The 15,893-nt window shown below is 47.9% G+C and overlaps 1 protein-coding gene across 3 annotated transcripts in view; it reads right to left on the bottom strand.

Moving 5' to 3' along the window:
* ESCO2 (establishment of sister chromatid cohesion N-acetyltransferase 2) overlaps positions 1 to 15,893 on the bottom strand; it is a 630,612-nt gene that overhangs the window by 523,252 nt on the left and 91,467 nt on the right. The window lies entirely within an intron of this gene.

The raw sequence follows: 15,893 nt of genomic DNA, 5'->3' as shown, positions 1-15,893 counted from the left end.
CATGCTCCGCTTCCGCTACTGCCAACCTTCCAGGTCATGCTTCAGCTTCTTTCGAATGCTACTCCCTGTTGCAGTCTTTTATGCCCCTCAGGTGGGTGCATTGTTTCAGGTATAGGCCCTTAGAATGAATTACCTGACCTGGCCCAAACCTATTAAGCTTTCCTGCCTGACCTTGGCTCCTGCATGCCTCAGTTCGAGGGATTCTGGGAAATGCAATCTATTTTAGGAAAATTCAATTTAGGTTTAAGGATAGATCTTCCTCCCTTGATATTATTAGAACAGGACGGCTTAACCTTTTGGAGAGACAGAAGGAGCAGGAAGTTAAACTTTGTTGGCATACCTTTGGCATTGTGGAGCATATGGCGATTTAAGGGTATAAAGAATGATTCTGGAGAGGAAAATATCTTTGGACATTTTAATCCTAGATTTTACTGCCTTAGTTTGTACCATAGACCGACATTCATCAGAATGGCAAGATGACATTACCTCTCTTGGAATGATCTTACCGTCATCCGAGGAACAAGACCATGTCTCATCTTGTGAAATTACCCCACTACCCTGGGCCCTGCCTCTACCCAGGCGATCCTCCCGCAGTACACTACCCACGGGATTGAGATCAAGAAGAGTCTGCCATCTCCTGGCAATGCATCACCTATAGCCAATGTCATTGCCCACACTTATGAGCACATGGGTCACAAACGCCAGCACCATCAATGTGCCACAAATCCTCTCAATCTCACCCACTTTGCCCTCGTTAACACACCATCTCTTCCACCCCACCCCAAGACAACCTAATGGTCTTGTACACTGCCATGCTGCCAACTTGACAGACCTCAACAGAAACAAAATTGATTTTTGCAGATTCAGTGTCACTCCAAAAATCTGTTTCGGTGGTAAATCACAAAAGTATTTTAATTCTTCAAATTGTGAACAGCCGACAAGTGTTTCGACTACCGGTCATTTTCAAGGCCGTTATTAATTCACCACATAGTATACAAATAAAAGTGCCACAAAATAAAAGGTAATGTAACAGCCTTGAAAACGACCGATGGTCGAAACACGTGTCAGCTGTTCACAATTTGAAGAATTAAAATACTTTTGTGATTTACCACTGCAATAGGATTTTTGGAGTGACACAGAATCTGCAAAAACCAATTTTGAGCGACATTGAACTTGTATTAGGAAATGCTATTTATTTCCATTGGTTTGTGTGCGAGATATCTTCCCGAACCATACATTTATTTCAAACTTTGTGGGAAGTTTGAGGGACTGGTACTACTGGCTGCCACCCCTTTGTTTAGCCATTTGTTTTGAAGATCTATTTTGAGAGAGGAAACTATCGCACACATAATAGAGCGATCCCACATCCTTAATCAGCTCAACACAAACCACCTCGATATTATTTTTATCATAGAAACGTCGCTATTGCTCCTGTACCCTGCTCAATCATGCCACCTTCCAATATCAGAAACAAACCACCACATTTCATGTGATATACCACCTATTTCACTGGAGTGCATCCTTCCTCTATGACATTTCCAACCCCATCACTTAAGTACCAATCATAAAATTCAACAATCATCATCCCTGGCGGCTTCAACTGGTCAGAAACCCATCCACAAAAGCACCAAGAAAGCCCTCATCTCATGGGTTTCCAAACATAAAAACTAATCCATACTGACGACAGAAAGAACGTACTCAAGCTAGTCTTCTTAGCATCCCACGTATGTCTGAGCCCTATCCAACTTGATTGGACAAACTATGCTACCATCCACACTCACCTTACACATACTCTCTACCTATTTGGATGGGAGGATAAGCCCATGTCATAGATGGCCTTAAGAAGCTCTAGAGTCCAATAGTGAGTGTGTATGATAGGAAGTGTGTGAGAGTGTGTGTGTATGATAGGGAGTGTGTATGATAGTGTGCGAGTGTGTGAGAGAATGTGTCCCGCTCAACATTCCATATCTTTCACTCCGTCTCATCCATCTAGGTCTTCTACCCACAATTGCCTTATGTCCATCGGCGTCTAATCCAGCTCTAAAGGACCAATTTAGTTCTACTCTTTTCTACGCCCTGGTAGGGCTCCTACTCTAGGTTGGGAGGGGACCCTGATAACAGGTTCAAACCACTGACCGTACTACACACGTCCTCGGGTCAAAGACTTACCATTTAAAGAACAACATAAAATAGCAATTCTACCCAACCAAATTACCAAACGCCTTTCTGATCAAGCCAATAGTAACGGTTCCTTTTGTCAGAGGTTACCTTCAACGACCTGCAGAGTGCTCCATTGCTTTCTAGCCATGTTCACATTATATAAAAGCCAGGTACAAATGTTGTGCCAACTTGTCGTCATACGGCTGCTTCCACCACTATGTATTTTGAGAATGCTTTTAAAGCCGAAAAGAAAAATCTTATATGGGTAGCAGTGGTCTAGTGCCATACTCCACTTAATGTGCTTTTTTTGCCATTGCGGACGTAGGCATTAGGTCAACTGAGTAAAGCCCCTGCCCACTTCCTTAAATAATGGAGAAGTGATTTAGAAAGATAGGATCCTGAACTTTTGACAGCCGTTGGCCACTCAAAGGTTCCAAGTTAGTCTTATGTTATAGGAGAAGGGAAGGCACGGATCAAATATCTTAAGTAGACATTCACACACTGTCTTATTTGGGCTTTATATTTTTTTCTTTTTTAAAAAGGGGACAGCTCTGGTTTCCTGCACCAGCAGATGAAGGCGTTAGTGAGGCTCTGGTTTCAGTGGGACCTGTGGTGAAGGACATGGGAGTGCAGAGCTTTGAAGAGTAGCCATTATATACAATTCTGAGCACACAATTTTCATTTGTCAACTTATGCCAAACTGGTAAATTGATTTAAATCCCCACCCTAACCGATTCCCTCACTTATCTATGTGATCACTGTACACACAAAACCACAGAAAACTGAAATTCCAAATGCAAAAATGTAGGGTCACAATTATCACATATCACATCCATTGTACAATGTCTCAATCCCTGCCTTGAGACTGTGGTGGTGGAGGGAGGTTGGGGGGCACACCTCTGCAACCCCTTATACTGCACAATGGAAGCCCCTGCAACCCCAGCACCCCCCCCCCCCCGATACCCTTGTGTGGTATAACAGGGATTCAACATCATCATTTACTGTGAAGGCGCAGTAAGTAACTTTGTTTTCTTTCACATTCATTTGTAGCAATACCATATCCCTTACCAGTGGGGACACTCTAGAAGACTCACTATTTGCAGCAGTGGGTTTCCCCCACACATTTTAATGGTTCCCCAACTGCTCCTCTGCATTTCTTGCACTGAGACCTCTAATGGCTTTCAAGGCACTGCAGAGGTTGCTGCTAGCAACAGAATTGTTGATCTCTCCTTTGGAAAAACCTTTAACTTGTAAGAGCAACTGAAATCCTTCTTTGGATCAAGGCACACAGATGTAAAGGTCTCAGAATGTTTTCGATCTGATCACTTAATCAGCACACGCACCAAAGAGAGGAAAGAAAGTAGATCCATTTTTGTTTCATCTGGCCCATTAGCATCTCTCCATAGTCAAGCTGTGTCAACTATTGGTGGAAAGCTCTGCCACCTCTTTAGCTGCACTGACCCAAAGTGGAAGCCACAGCACCTCTTACTATCTCCAACAAGTCTTGCAGCTTAATGCCTGGCGGGAACTCCGCCATCCTCTCCACTGCGCTCCAAAGGGCCTAGTCATGTCAGCCTAGTAGGGCTACAGAACTCCCAGACCGAGTGGTGGTGGTAGCCATACAACACTCTTGATTGTAGAATAAAGCCTCCTACTTACCTTGGGAGGAGCAGATGAAGGAGGGCTCTAGGTCTTTATCCCACCTGTTGGATGCTGTTCATACCAAAGACTTTTTAGACTGCTTGCGAGAGGGAGGTTGCAGAGCGGAGTACCAGAAGCAAACGCTGGAAGATGGTCTGCACACTGAGTAGCAGGGTTTGAAATGGCTGGGAGATATTTAGCTCCTGCTTGTAGCGTAGAAGAGCCTGGTTAGCTTGACACCAACAGCTAGCATAATCTATTTTTGACTCAATTGGAACAATGCAAACATGCTTTCATCAGGCCTCAAAATGTGCACTCACTACTAGCCCTTGGCTAGTGAATAACGTAGGCTCTTGGCAGTAAGAAATGGGGTACTAAGTATACTGAGAATATGGGGGGGCGAGGAGGGGATAGAGACGCAAGCACATTTCTCAGCCTGGCTAGTAGCTTGCAACTTGAATGCATTTCCCCTGCCTATATGACATTAACTGTGCGATTGAGAATGTGTATCAAAGTAGGATTAGAGCACATCTATAATCCACTGAAAGCATAGGTCATATATGAAAATGGACAAAGTGTTCAGCTCATACGCAAATTAGATTTGCAGCAGACTATGTACTAGCTCTTCAATTCCCTGGGGCAAGTCTTGCCTGTGACCACAATGTGTGTTTTCAATCCTGCTCATCAATCTTCATTTTGATCACTGAGCAATCAAAGCTGAAGACAGCTTCAAGTGAGAGCCTGAGGCCCAATACTGAAAGGATGTGGAGGCAGCTCACTCCTGTGGAAACATCCCACAATTTCAGGACTTGTTGGTTCTCAAGACATGTAGTTTTGGAGGTGGCAGTACCATCACCTGATGCAGGGACAGTAAAGGAACTCCACGGACATAGTATTTTGGATCCAGGTCAAGGATTCTCCAGTGGTGGGTGGGGTGCGGGGAACGACAATAAAGGACTGTAGTCAGACAGCTGCAGAAGTACCAGTCAAATCAATACTAGCAGAATAATTAGGGCAGTAGCAAAATGCCACTGTTGTAACACAGCAGCAGATCACGCGCCTCGGTCCTAGTCAAAAGAGACAGGGGCTCAACGGGATGCATGCAGGGGTGCAGAAAATAAGGTTACTCACCGTAGTGACCACCTTACTCCTAGTCCATAGTCCCCTTTCCTCCATACTTATGGGACATTCCTCCGTCCTGTGGGTCGGGACAGGAGCACTTTGTAAAAAGCATCAAAAAATGTTTACAAAAAAAGTGTGTCCTACCTCTTTTTACGCGGAGTACTGCACCCGGCCGTAACCCCGCCCTCCTTAGCTCCGCCCAGCGCATTGCCCATCAGTCCTTTTCTATCGCCAGGTCGGAGACCTTTAAGCAATAGAGGAACCTTATTAGAGGGGACTATGGACTAGGAGTAAGGTGGACACTACGGTAAGTAACCTTATTATACTCCTACGTCCCCTTTCCTCCATAGTTATGGGAGATTCCCAAGCACTCATCACAGGAATTATGGGTGGATGGAAAGCTCTTACTGAAAAAGGTTTAAGCACAGCCTGGCCAAACTGAGCATCAGATCTGGAGCTCAGGTCCAAACCAATGTTTACAAAAAGCCGATGGGAAGGCCCAAGTAGCCGCTTTCGTGATGGTCTCCCAGGGGACATACTTTTGAAAGGTAACAGCAGCTGCCTTGCCCAATACCAGATGTGCATGAACCCCTTTAGGAGGCTGGAGACCCTGAACAATGTAAGACTCCGTAATACAGGCAGCAATCCATCTGGAGATAGTCGCTTTGGAGGCCTGCTTACCTTGCGGGTTACCAATAGTTGAGAACTCCTAAATTCAGATGTTCTGTCAAGATAGAACTTAAGAGCATTTCTAACATCCAGGCAATGCAAAACCCACTCAGCTTCCGAAGCCGGGTTTGGGCAGGGAGATTAATTTAGATGGAAATCAGAAACCACCTTTGGTAGGAAAGAAGGATTTGTCCTTATGACAACCTTATCCTTGTGGAAAACCAAGAAGGGATGCTCCACCGACAAAGCTTGGAGCTCAGTCACACGCCTTGCCGAAGTAACGGCGACCAAGAAAGACACCTTCCACGAAAGGTGTCTAATATCTACCGTAGACATTGGTTTGAAAGGCTTATGGCACAGGGCCGTAAGGACCACGTTCAGATCCCACGTCGGATGCGGTTTGCGAAAAGGAGGGTAAAGACGCATTAGACCCGCAAAGTGCCTTTTAACCACTGGATATGACAGTGAAAAAGAGCACTGGTCCGTGGATAGGTAGCGGGCCACAGCCGAAAGATAAGTCCTGCATGAAAGGCCATGAATGCCCGACTCTGCTAGATGAGACGAAGATAGCACTGTGTCAATCGTAGCCAACCTGGGGTCCAGCTGTTTGGCTAAGCACCAGTGACAGAACCAAAGCCATTTGCTTCTGTACTGAGACCTCGTCGAGGGCTTCCTGGCTGCCTGAATAATGCACATGTCAGCAGACAGGTTGAGATGTTCTAAAGATCTGAACTCGGGCACCATGCCTCCAAGCTGAATGATTGTGGGGAGGGGTGCCACAGCTGCCAATCTCTCTGGTGAAGCAGATCGGGAACCAACGGAAGCCTGAACGGTGCACACACTGACAGATGTTGAAGCTCTGAAACCCAGAACCTGGCCGGGCAACACAGAGCTGTGAGCAGAAGAGAACAGTTCACGGTGTTCCTCAGCTTGCAAATCGTCGATGAATCAGAGGCAGATGCGGAAAAGCTTAGGCCCTCATGATGTGCCAGGGAATCTCGAGAGCATCTCCCAGAGGAGGCAGCTCGCAGCCCATTTCTGGCAGCATACAGAGGAGTTTTGTTTGACAATGTTGCGAAGAGGTTCACTTCCGTCGTGCCCCAACACAGGAATATTTGTAAGAGGACCTCGGCTTTCAATTCCCACTCGTAGCGGACCATTGTCGTCGGCTGAGGGCATCTGCCGTAACGTTCAGCTGGCCCGGGATGTGTACTGCCACCAGTCAGACGCCATGCTGAACCGCCCATTCCCAAATCTGAATGGCAAGATCCACAATAGGAGGGGACTTGGTGCCCCCCCTCCCCCTGCTTGTTTATGTAAAACATGGACACCACATTGTCTGTGCGGACACGAACCACTTTGTTGGCAATGACTGGCATGACGCCTTGAGCGCCAGGAAGATCGCCAGAAGCTCCAGATGATTTATATGAAGGAACTTCTCTTGGGGCGACCAGAGTTCGGAAACCTGAAGATCCAATGTCGCACCCCACCCCAGAAGGGAGGTGTTAGTCGTGATTGACACCATCGGAGCGTGGTCTTGAAAAACCGTGCCCACCGACAGGTTGCTGAGAGACTACCACCACACAAGGTCCATTCTCATGAAAGCCGGAATCGATATTATCTTGGAGTCCGGATCCACAGCCCGACACCAAGAACTCCGAAGAGCCATCTGTGTCCGCCTCATCTTGAGCCGAGCAAGAGGAAGAGCCAATACGCACGAGGAGAAGCCTCTGGAACAACCAGGCCGACATACTCTCCGACTGCACAAACATCTGACACGTGGCCAACAGATCCGCCATTCTGTCCCCGGTCAGGTAAAAACTGCAGTCGATCATGTTCCAACGAAAACCCAGGAAAGTCAAGTCCTGAGAGACCGTCATGGAAGATTTCTGCCAGTTAACCGACAGCCCAAGGTGGAACAGGAGCTGGAGGAGACACTGAAGATTGCTCGAGGCTTTCAGCGGGCAAGGACTGTGCAACAGCCAATCGTCCAAATACGGCTACACATGGATACCCTGAAGCCGAAGATAAGTTGCGATAACCGACATCTTCGTAAAGACACGCAGTGCTGAGCTGAGGCCAAAGGGGAGCACTCGGAACTGGAAGTGCTCCTTCCCTACGGAAAACCATAGGCATCTCTGGTGTGGATTCCAGATCAAAATATGCATCCAGAGGGTCCACCACGCTGATCCAATCGCCCTTCTGCAAAGAGGACTATTTGACAAGGCATGATCATCTTAAATTTCTCTAGGGGTAGAGAAAGATTGAACTGGGAAAGGTCTAGGATGGTGCGCAGGCCAGGCTGGTTGGGTTTGGGCACCGTAAACAGCCGGGAGTAGAAGCCCTCCCCTCGCTCTCCTAGCGGAACAGGTTCCACCGCTCTGAGATCCAGTAATTTCTGAATTCCGGTTTTGAGGGAGGGTGACCCCGACTGCTGGAAAGGAGGATTGATGGGTAAAAGCGGAAGCCCGCGCGACTGACGAGACCCCACCGATCCTCAGTGATGGTCTGCCACGCCTCCCAATGAGACGCAATACGTCCTCCCACGGGGTCTCGTGCAAACGCAGAAAACCCTCAATTAGCTGGTTTTTCAGTGGTGGCACCACCTGAACCTGAGGAGGAGGATGAGGAGCGGGAGAAAAACCAACTCCGTTGCTGCCTTTGGCAGGAATTTGCCAAAGGGGTGTAAAAAAAAAACCTGGAAACAGAGGAAGGAAGAGGCTGCGACAAGGATCTGTGTGTTCTGAAAGGTGGTTTTACCAGGACAGACAAGGACTTGGCGGTCTTTGTGCTGTCCTTAGTTTTGGTCAGCTGCACGTCTGCTGTAGAATGAAAGAGCTCCTTGCCATCAAAAGGCAGGTCCAAAACCTTATCCTACACCTCCTTAGAGAACTTGGTGGCGTGCAGCCAAGCCTGACGAGAGGTATCCAAGCCAAGTTTAAGGCCCCGGGGGTCGACATGATGCGCCGCTGCCTCCAGCAAATCCTGCGCCAGGACCCTGGCATCCGACAATCCCACTTTGAAACCTTCTAGCTTTTCAGCTGGAATAAACGGCTCAAACAAGACCTTTCCATATTTTCATATTCGCCCCCGCTAACACCAGTTCTGCATTGGCTTGACGCAGCTGCAGGGATGAATTCTTCCTCCCAAGGGAGTCAAGAACCTTGTCCTCTTTGGCTTGAACCTATGTAGCCATTGTAGAAGAGGATGCCGCAGGCCTGGATTGCAAAGTGGCCGCAGCTACTACCGTGGAGGATGGGGGCAGACACGACACTAAGGCCACCTCTTTCGAAGAATGGAGCCTGTAGCACTCGTCAATTTTCTTGTTGACAAACAGTCCAGAGTGTGGTTTCTCCCAGACTTTACGGACCTCGGCCAAAACGTCCTTCTGCAAGAACAAGCCGGTACGCTCCAAAGGAGACAAGGTGAACGCCCCCGAAAGCACGCCCTCCTGCAGAGAAGGTGCCTCGGGTACTGGAACATCCAGACACATGTCCAGCACCCGGTCGTGAAAGGCTCTGACAGAGTGGGGCTGGTCTTCGCTGTCCTGAACGCCCCGTGCGTCATCCGAAAGGTCCGGATCAGGCTGAGTCGCACTAGGCACCACAATAGGCTTGTCCACTGGGGACAACGGAGGCAGGGGTGAAAGAGTTGGGGAGGGCCCAGCCGTCAGGAAACACTGCTGGAACTGTCAGTGCAGGCGTGCACATCTCCCCAAAAAAGCCTTTTCGAAAGTACTCCTTCATGGGGTCGGAATGCATAAGTAATTGAAACTTGCCGAAAAAGACATCCTCCGCCGACGATTTAGGCGCAACTGGAGGCCTCATGAGCGGAGTAATTCCAGGGACGCAAGGGAGAGGGTTTCCAAGAGGGCCTTTCCCCACTGGTGTCCACATAAATCAAGCACGCCGATGTCACTGTCATGATCTCTGCTTCCAAAAGATCAGGACTTGCCAGACTCCCTTGGAAGCAGACCCATAACCCCGGTTCCGAGTGCCAGCCAGTCCCAATTGGGACCTTTTGGACCCTGTCCTGGCGCCAGTGGCACCAGGCTCATAAAGATGCCCAGTCCCAGCGCTGGAAGCGCCGGGCTCATAATGCTTGGGTGGACTTACCTCCAGCAGACCATGCTGCTTACTTACCTGCCAGTTGAACCCCGGATCCTCTTCTGTTTGGGACTACTTTTCCTGTTGGTGGGGCAGGAGCCACTCCCTAGGTTCAGAACACTGGAACTCTTCTGGAAAGCAGGAACTCTTTTCTTACCTAGGCGTGGCTGTGGAAGGAGACACCTAAGCACTACAGGAGGCTATTTAAACCACACCCGATGGATGAATCTTGCTTTGTGTTATTCTGCATTCTCTGCAGCAGAACGCTCATCGTGTCTTCTGCTTCTGATCCTGGGCCTAAGGAAACAAAGGCTTACCATCCTGGAATCCAGTCTTCAGCAGCACCTGTAAAGACAAAGAAAGAACAGGTTAGCACTACGGTCTTCAGTGGCAGCGCATCTCTTACCTGGTTCATCGGCTGTCACCAACGCCTCGCGCTGCATTCCGGAATCTGAAAGACAAAAGCTTACCAGCTCTTCCCACGCTCCGGAGGCCTTCGGCGCTGCATCCCGCATCTGAAAGACAAAAGAAGGTGTGTTTAAAGACATTGGGCAACTTTATTACTCACGTGCCATTACTCCTTCCCACGCCGAATCCAGTGGGTATTCCAGCACCCTTCAGCTTCTCTAAAGCTCCGAACTTGTACCTGCAAGATAAAAGGGACAGTTAGTGCGCATCGTGAAGCAGGCTACAAGCGCTTACCTACGTGCTTCCAGGCGCTTCTATTCCTCACGCGGGTTCGATCCTCAACTCTCATCAGCCCGCCATCGCCGGAACTCTGCAAAACAAGAGATATCATTACAAAAGACTTAAGACATTTGAAGCGCTCAGAACTTACCGTTCGTGCAGTTAACGACGGACAGCAGTCCTCTGAGGTCAAGAGGCCTGCACCCTTATCCAGTGAAGGAACTGGTTACGGCACCCTGCCCCGAGGCAGATGGAGAGCTCTGCGTTCACTTACCTAAGGTGAGGGCGTTAACCTTTGGGGTTCTACAGGAGAAGAGAAAGGGAAGAGGAGAGAGGCACCCAATAACCCCAGTTCATTAATCCCATATTTTCTATCTGCAGACATCTTACTCTTCGAGTCAGACATACAGTGCACAGAGGTCCAGCCCAAAGAGCCAACCGTGTGTTACACATCACCTTTGAAGATACGGCATTCACCCAGTCAAGACCGGCGCCTCTGCGGGAATCAGGTGAGCGTTACAGTCACAGGAAGTGAGACATTGTGCGGTAGGGGCATCCGAACGTTCCAATCATAAACTGGACGAAAACAGATGTGCACAAGGAAACCGATGTTCACCTGAAAAACCACTCCCTACATACACCTAGGGCCGATGGCGTAGTTGTAAGGGAGGTATCCAAAATGGCCACTGTGGTCTTGGCGGGAACGGCTGCCATTTTGTCGGCACCTGAGAACTGCGACACGTGTGGAAGTGAGGCAGGGGTCCCCACAGGTGGGTCAGGGGTATTCATCTTAGCCTTAACACAAGGAACCTCGGCCGAGCCGGTACTGTGTTGCCTAGGATGTTTCTGTAACATGCTATCAGCCAAACTAGCCTTCAAAAGGAAGGACCTTGGCACTGCCGGTAACTGAGGGATTACGGTCCAAGACCTCACTCCGTGCCCCCTCAACAGATCTGGAGTCACTGCTAGAGCGGGAACGATTAGGAACACACCTCACCAACAAGACCTTAACAGGCCTCTCAGAAATGTTGGTCACCTTATCCTCCAAGCCAGGGACCTCGGAACAGAGTCCGGTAAAAGCCTCTTCATGACGGCAAATACAGCCACAGTAAACGCCACAGGAGGGGCCTCGGGTTGTAATCCGGTGTCAATAGGCCCCTTACAGAGGCCCTCCGAGAAAACTCTGGTCCACTTTTTAGGCCTAGAAGGCACCTCAGGGAAAGCCTCAGGGAAACAACACCTCCCACCGCTCTAAACTACGTTGAAGCGCCTGGACCGAAAGGGAGTCGCAATAAAAACATGAGTCCCACTGGTGGTCCGGAACTAAACAAAGAATGGGGATCCGCCCTAGCGAACAGTCCCTGACAAGAAGAATTTGGAAAGTCTAGCTGAAACGGCATAGACTGACTACCACGCGACCGCTAAGCCAGAGCAAGAGAGGAGGAAACTGGAAGGAAAAAAAAATCCTCGAAGATCCTAGTGCATCCAGTCCCGAACGAGCAGAGAAAAGGACTGATGGGCGATGCGCTGGGCAGAGCTAAGGACGGCAGGGCGACAGCTGCGTGCGGTACCCGACGTATAAAGAGGGGAAGGAAGTTTTTTTTAAAAATGTGATGCTTTTTACAAAGTACTCCGGTCCCGTCCCACAGGACGGAGGAATGTCCCATAAGTATGGAGGAAAGGGGACGGGATGTAGGAGTACGAGGATTCCAACTGTTCCCATCGATCAGAGGGAGAGTCTGACAGAAAGCCCCTGCACAAGGAGCAGAACGTAACTTTTAGGAGTTCAGGAATCAGCGCATCAATCACCTTCAGGGCAGAGTGTTAAAATCACTGCTGTGATTCCAGGTAGTATAATTCAAATTGACATTTTTAGGGGTTTCAGCAGTTCCATTCTATGGTATCTATAAACATTTCACTATTTCTAGTTGATTTCTAAATCTCAGGATCTTACTTTTGTGGCCAGAGGGACTTCTACCAATGTCCTACAGCAAACCTTTCTGCTATATTCTCAATGTACCCCACATGGCTTCTAAAACACCCTATTCTGGCCCTGTGATGGTCATATCACCCTTCCAAGGTGCTGTGGTGTAGGCTGGTGCCAGCTGCAATTTAATTTTGGCTTCAGAGGTGCAGCTAACTGGAGCCCAACATACTGCTACAGTAGCCATTCGTGTACTAATTAAGTCCTACTCCAAGACATATGGTTTTGGGCCATCCCTTAGTTTGTGGTTGAGTAATCAGCCAATCATTTACAAAAGGAATGGACAAGATACCTGTATTCCAAAAACATGCACGTTTCAGACAGCACAACATCCTGCCCCGTTCCCCCAACCTCCAGCTCGGGGTACCTATAAGCCCCAAGTATGCTCGATCTGTTGCCAATTTACATAACTTCTGTTTAATCCCTCCGAGAACAATTAACTCTTTCACATTCAATGGTTGTTCTCAAACAGTTATACTTCTGTATACATTCAGTTTCTACTCGTCACAGAGGACATCCTCCTCAGATGGGGAGAGTTGGGTCCACTGCCCCCTGAGCACTTCCGCCAACAGTCAGACCAGTTATAACCGGCTCTACCCAAAGCCGGTGGCTCGGTGGCCTTCACCCAGTCCCCTCAAGCACTCTCAGAAGTGCATTCTATCCAGCACGAATCTGTGCATGTCTACAAACACATATTGCCAAGTGCCAGTGGTATAAAAGCAATACCACAATTCTAAAGTGTCAACTGCAAAAGATATAATACAAAACTTAATTTGGCCCATTCAGTGTTAATGTACTGTTAAGATCCTTCAAATGGCATCACTTCTCATGGGGGAAACAATCTCCATGAGGTTAGGGAGCTGCAGCCGCTAACCACTAATTCCCCTTGGGAGGGTCTCATGGAGTGTGTGAGCCTTTATCCCTGTTGACAAGGACATGATTGGGACGAAGAGACCATTTAAACTCCAACCCAGTAGGCTGACAATAGGACATGAACCTTATGGGTCTAAACTCATGTCTAAAACCAACCTGATGGTACAGATACTGAGACGAACAAGCTCAAGAACGCTACAAGCGACCGGGGAAAAAAACCCAGCACATCTGTAGTCAATGGAATGGACGTTACATCAGGGCAGACCCTTCCATAGAAGGATGTCAGAAACGAACAAAAGGCATGAGAGTACGAGAGTGAGAAGACAAGAGAACACCCGAAGGAAGACCCGAGAAGCTCAATCAAGAGACTTGTAGGGTATGGTTCAAGGGAACGCACAAGGACATCTCGATGGCCGACTGGGTATTGGCCGTGGAGAAAGCTGAGACTAGAAGGGAGTAGGAATTCCGCATAGAGACTGAAGGCTAAACCTTATGCAACCAAATACTGGTAGCCAGTGGGAGAGAGGTGCAAGAGAAGGAGTGGCAGAACACCCCGGTTAACCAGAGGTACATTGTTCATAAGACATGGGAAAAGTGCCATACCAATCGGCCCTACGGAAGGACAGAGACCGGGCAGTCCAACAACTGCGCCGAAATCGCCAACCCTACCCGTTTGCACAGCTACCTACAGTGAGGGGTGAGTAACGCGAGGCAGACATTTGCTTGTAGAAAATATAATACTTGCTTGCCCTACAGTCTAAACACTATGGGAACCTTCTCTAGCATGAGCAAACTGGCCCGCACTATATTCAACCAATATACAAAGAACATTACGTAGCAAGATGACATAAAACAATATTGTTTATGGACTTCTCCTATCCTGGGTAAGCTCCCTTCGCCAGGATTCAAAATCACTTGAACATATTCAAGAAAGGAAAGGTTTAAAACCATTTCTTGAAAGTTCAAATTAATAACAAAGTTCAAACAAAAATCCACTGATCGACACTCTTTATGCTTGGATGAAAAGATCCCCTTGCAAGAAGAAAAATAGCACCAATGTAAAATCCTGGTTATGAGGATTACTGCTTCTAGGTAAATTGCCACAGTTCAAATAAAGTCTGATATTCTTCAATTGGCCATAATATACACTTCTTGACAACTCCTTCCGTTACAACTTTACATTGGTTATATGTGTCAGGATGTTCTGCTGCTTCTACTTCCAGCAACCACACTTTTACTGTTGGTACTATGAGAACCGTCACTTTTGTTCCATAGCACAGTACTGCTTCAACCACATCAATGCAACATTTACTGACCATTTTATACACCACCACAGTTCAAGTGTTACTACTGCGTCAGTGTTTATGACTTATTAGGTAGATTTAACAAGACCGTCAACCTTTTCAGGTAGGCAAGGCACTCCTACTATTAAAATGGCTCTCTTAAATTCAGACTGCAATACAGAGTTCAGTCTTCAGTCTTCACAGAGAAAACTGAAGGCACACACAACCTTTCTTCCAGGTAGTTTTCAAGGTTTAAAGTCTATACAAAACCTTGCGTTCCCATATAATAGCAAATTATGAATTTCAGGTTTCCTTTGGGAATTAGGTACACGCGATTTCCCTTGCGTTATAGATTTCACTCTGCTACTTTTAACTCGTGTATAGACAAAGTTTAGTATTGTTTAGGAAGCGTTACCTCAACTAACTCGACACATGTGACCACATCGTTGTACGGCAAACAGTCTTGGATATATAAACAATGGAGTTCTAGCTTCTCACGCAAACAAGAATCTTCAAGGTTATACGGGAGTGCTATAAATTAAATTGATGGAAAGACTTTCAATACAACAAACAAGGTTCTCGCATTAGCTCTAACACAAGTTAATTAGGAACGGGTTACAGTTACCGTCAAGGCTCGCGAAGTGCACCTGAACGATGTGCTTACCTCACCAGCATCAGTGACACTAGTTCTGCGGGTTGCACTCCTTTCCGTGCTACTCGCTTGCTGTTGGAGTTTCTCCCCCGAAACCCTTGGCTTGCCTTCTGCTTCTGGCCTTAGTCTCCTGCAGCACTTATACAGCTCTGCAATCACTTCAACACCGCTCACATAGTGAAACTTGAGCCTTCTGCACATTTCCCGCTGTGCAGCCTCTGCAATTGAAATTTTGATAGAAAAGGACTCAGAGCTTGGAGGTGAAATCTGCCGTCTCCCTGCTCTGGTGGGCCTTCTATTCTGCCACTTTCTTGCGATTTGCCAGCCTCGTGCTTTTCCTCTTCTACTGATACTCCAGCCTGCCTTCCAGTCCTCGTTCCAGCTCCTACTTCTGTCTGGTTATGCCCCCCGTTATGCCTTCCAGCTTTAACAGGCGTCAGGTGTGAGCCATTAGGTTCACTTGCCCGACTCCTACAATGGCTGCTAGGCTTGATTGCCCGACTACTACGCCTGCATGCCTCTTCAGCCGTCTGTCTCATTCCCGCTAGAATTCTGGGACTTGTAATTTTTCCTACAAGAGTTAGGTTTTTCAAATTCTATAGTCTGGTAAAGAGCCATCAAAAGGTGCGATTATGGGGAAAGTTGAAAAGGGAGCTATCCCAGTTTTCCTGGTCTGCTCCCTTACCCTGCGACCCCCTCTCCCCCATTGAATCCCG

This window comes from Ambystoma mexicanum, chromosome 4p (assembly GCF_040938575.1).
Source record: "Ambystoma mexicanum isolate Mex_15411 chromosome 4p, UKY_AmexF1_1, whole genome shotgun sequence".
Lineage (NCBI taxonomy): Eukaryota > Metazoa > Chordata > Amphibia > Caudata > Ambystomatidae > Ambystoma > Ambystoma mexicanum.
This window is presented reverse-complemented; position numbering and strand designations above follow the sequence as displayed.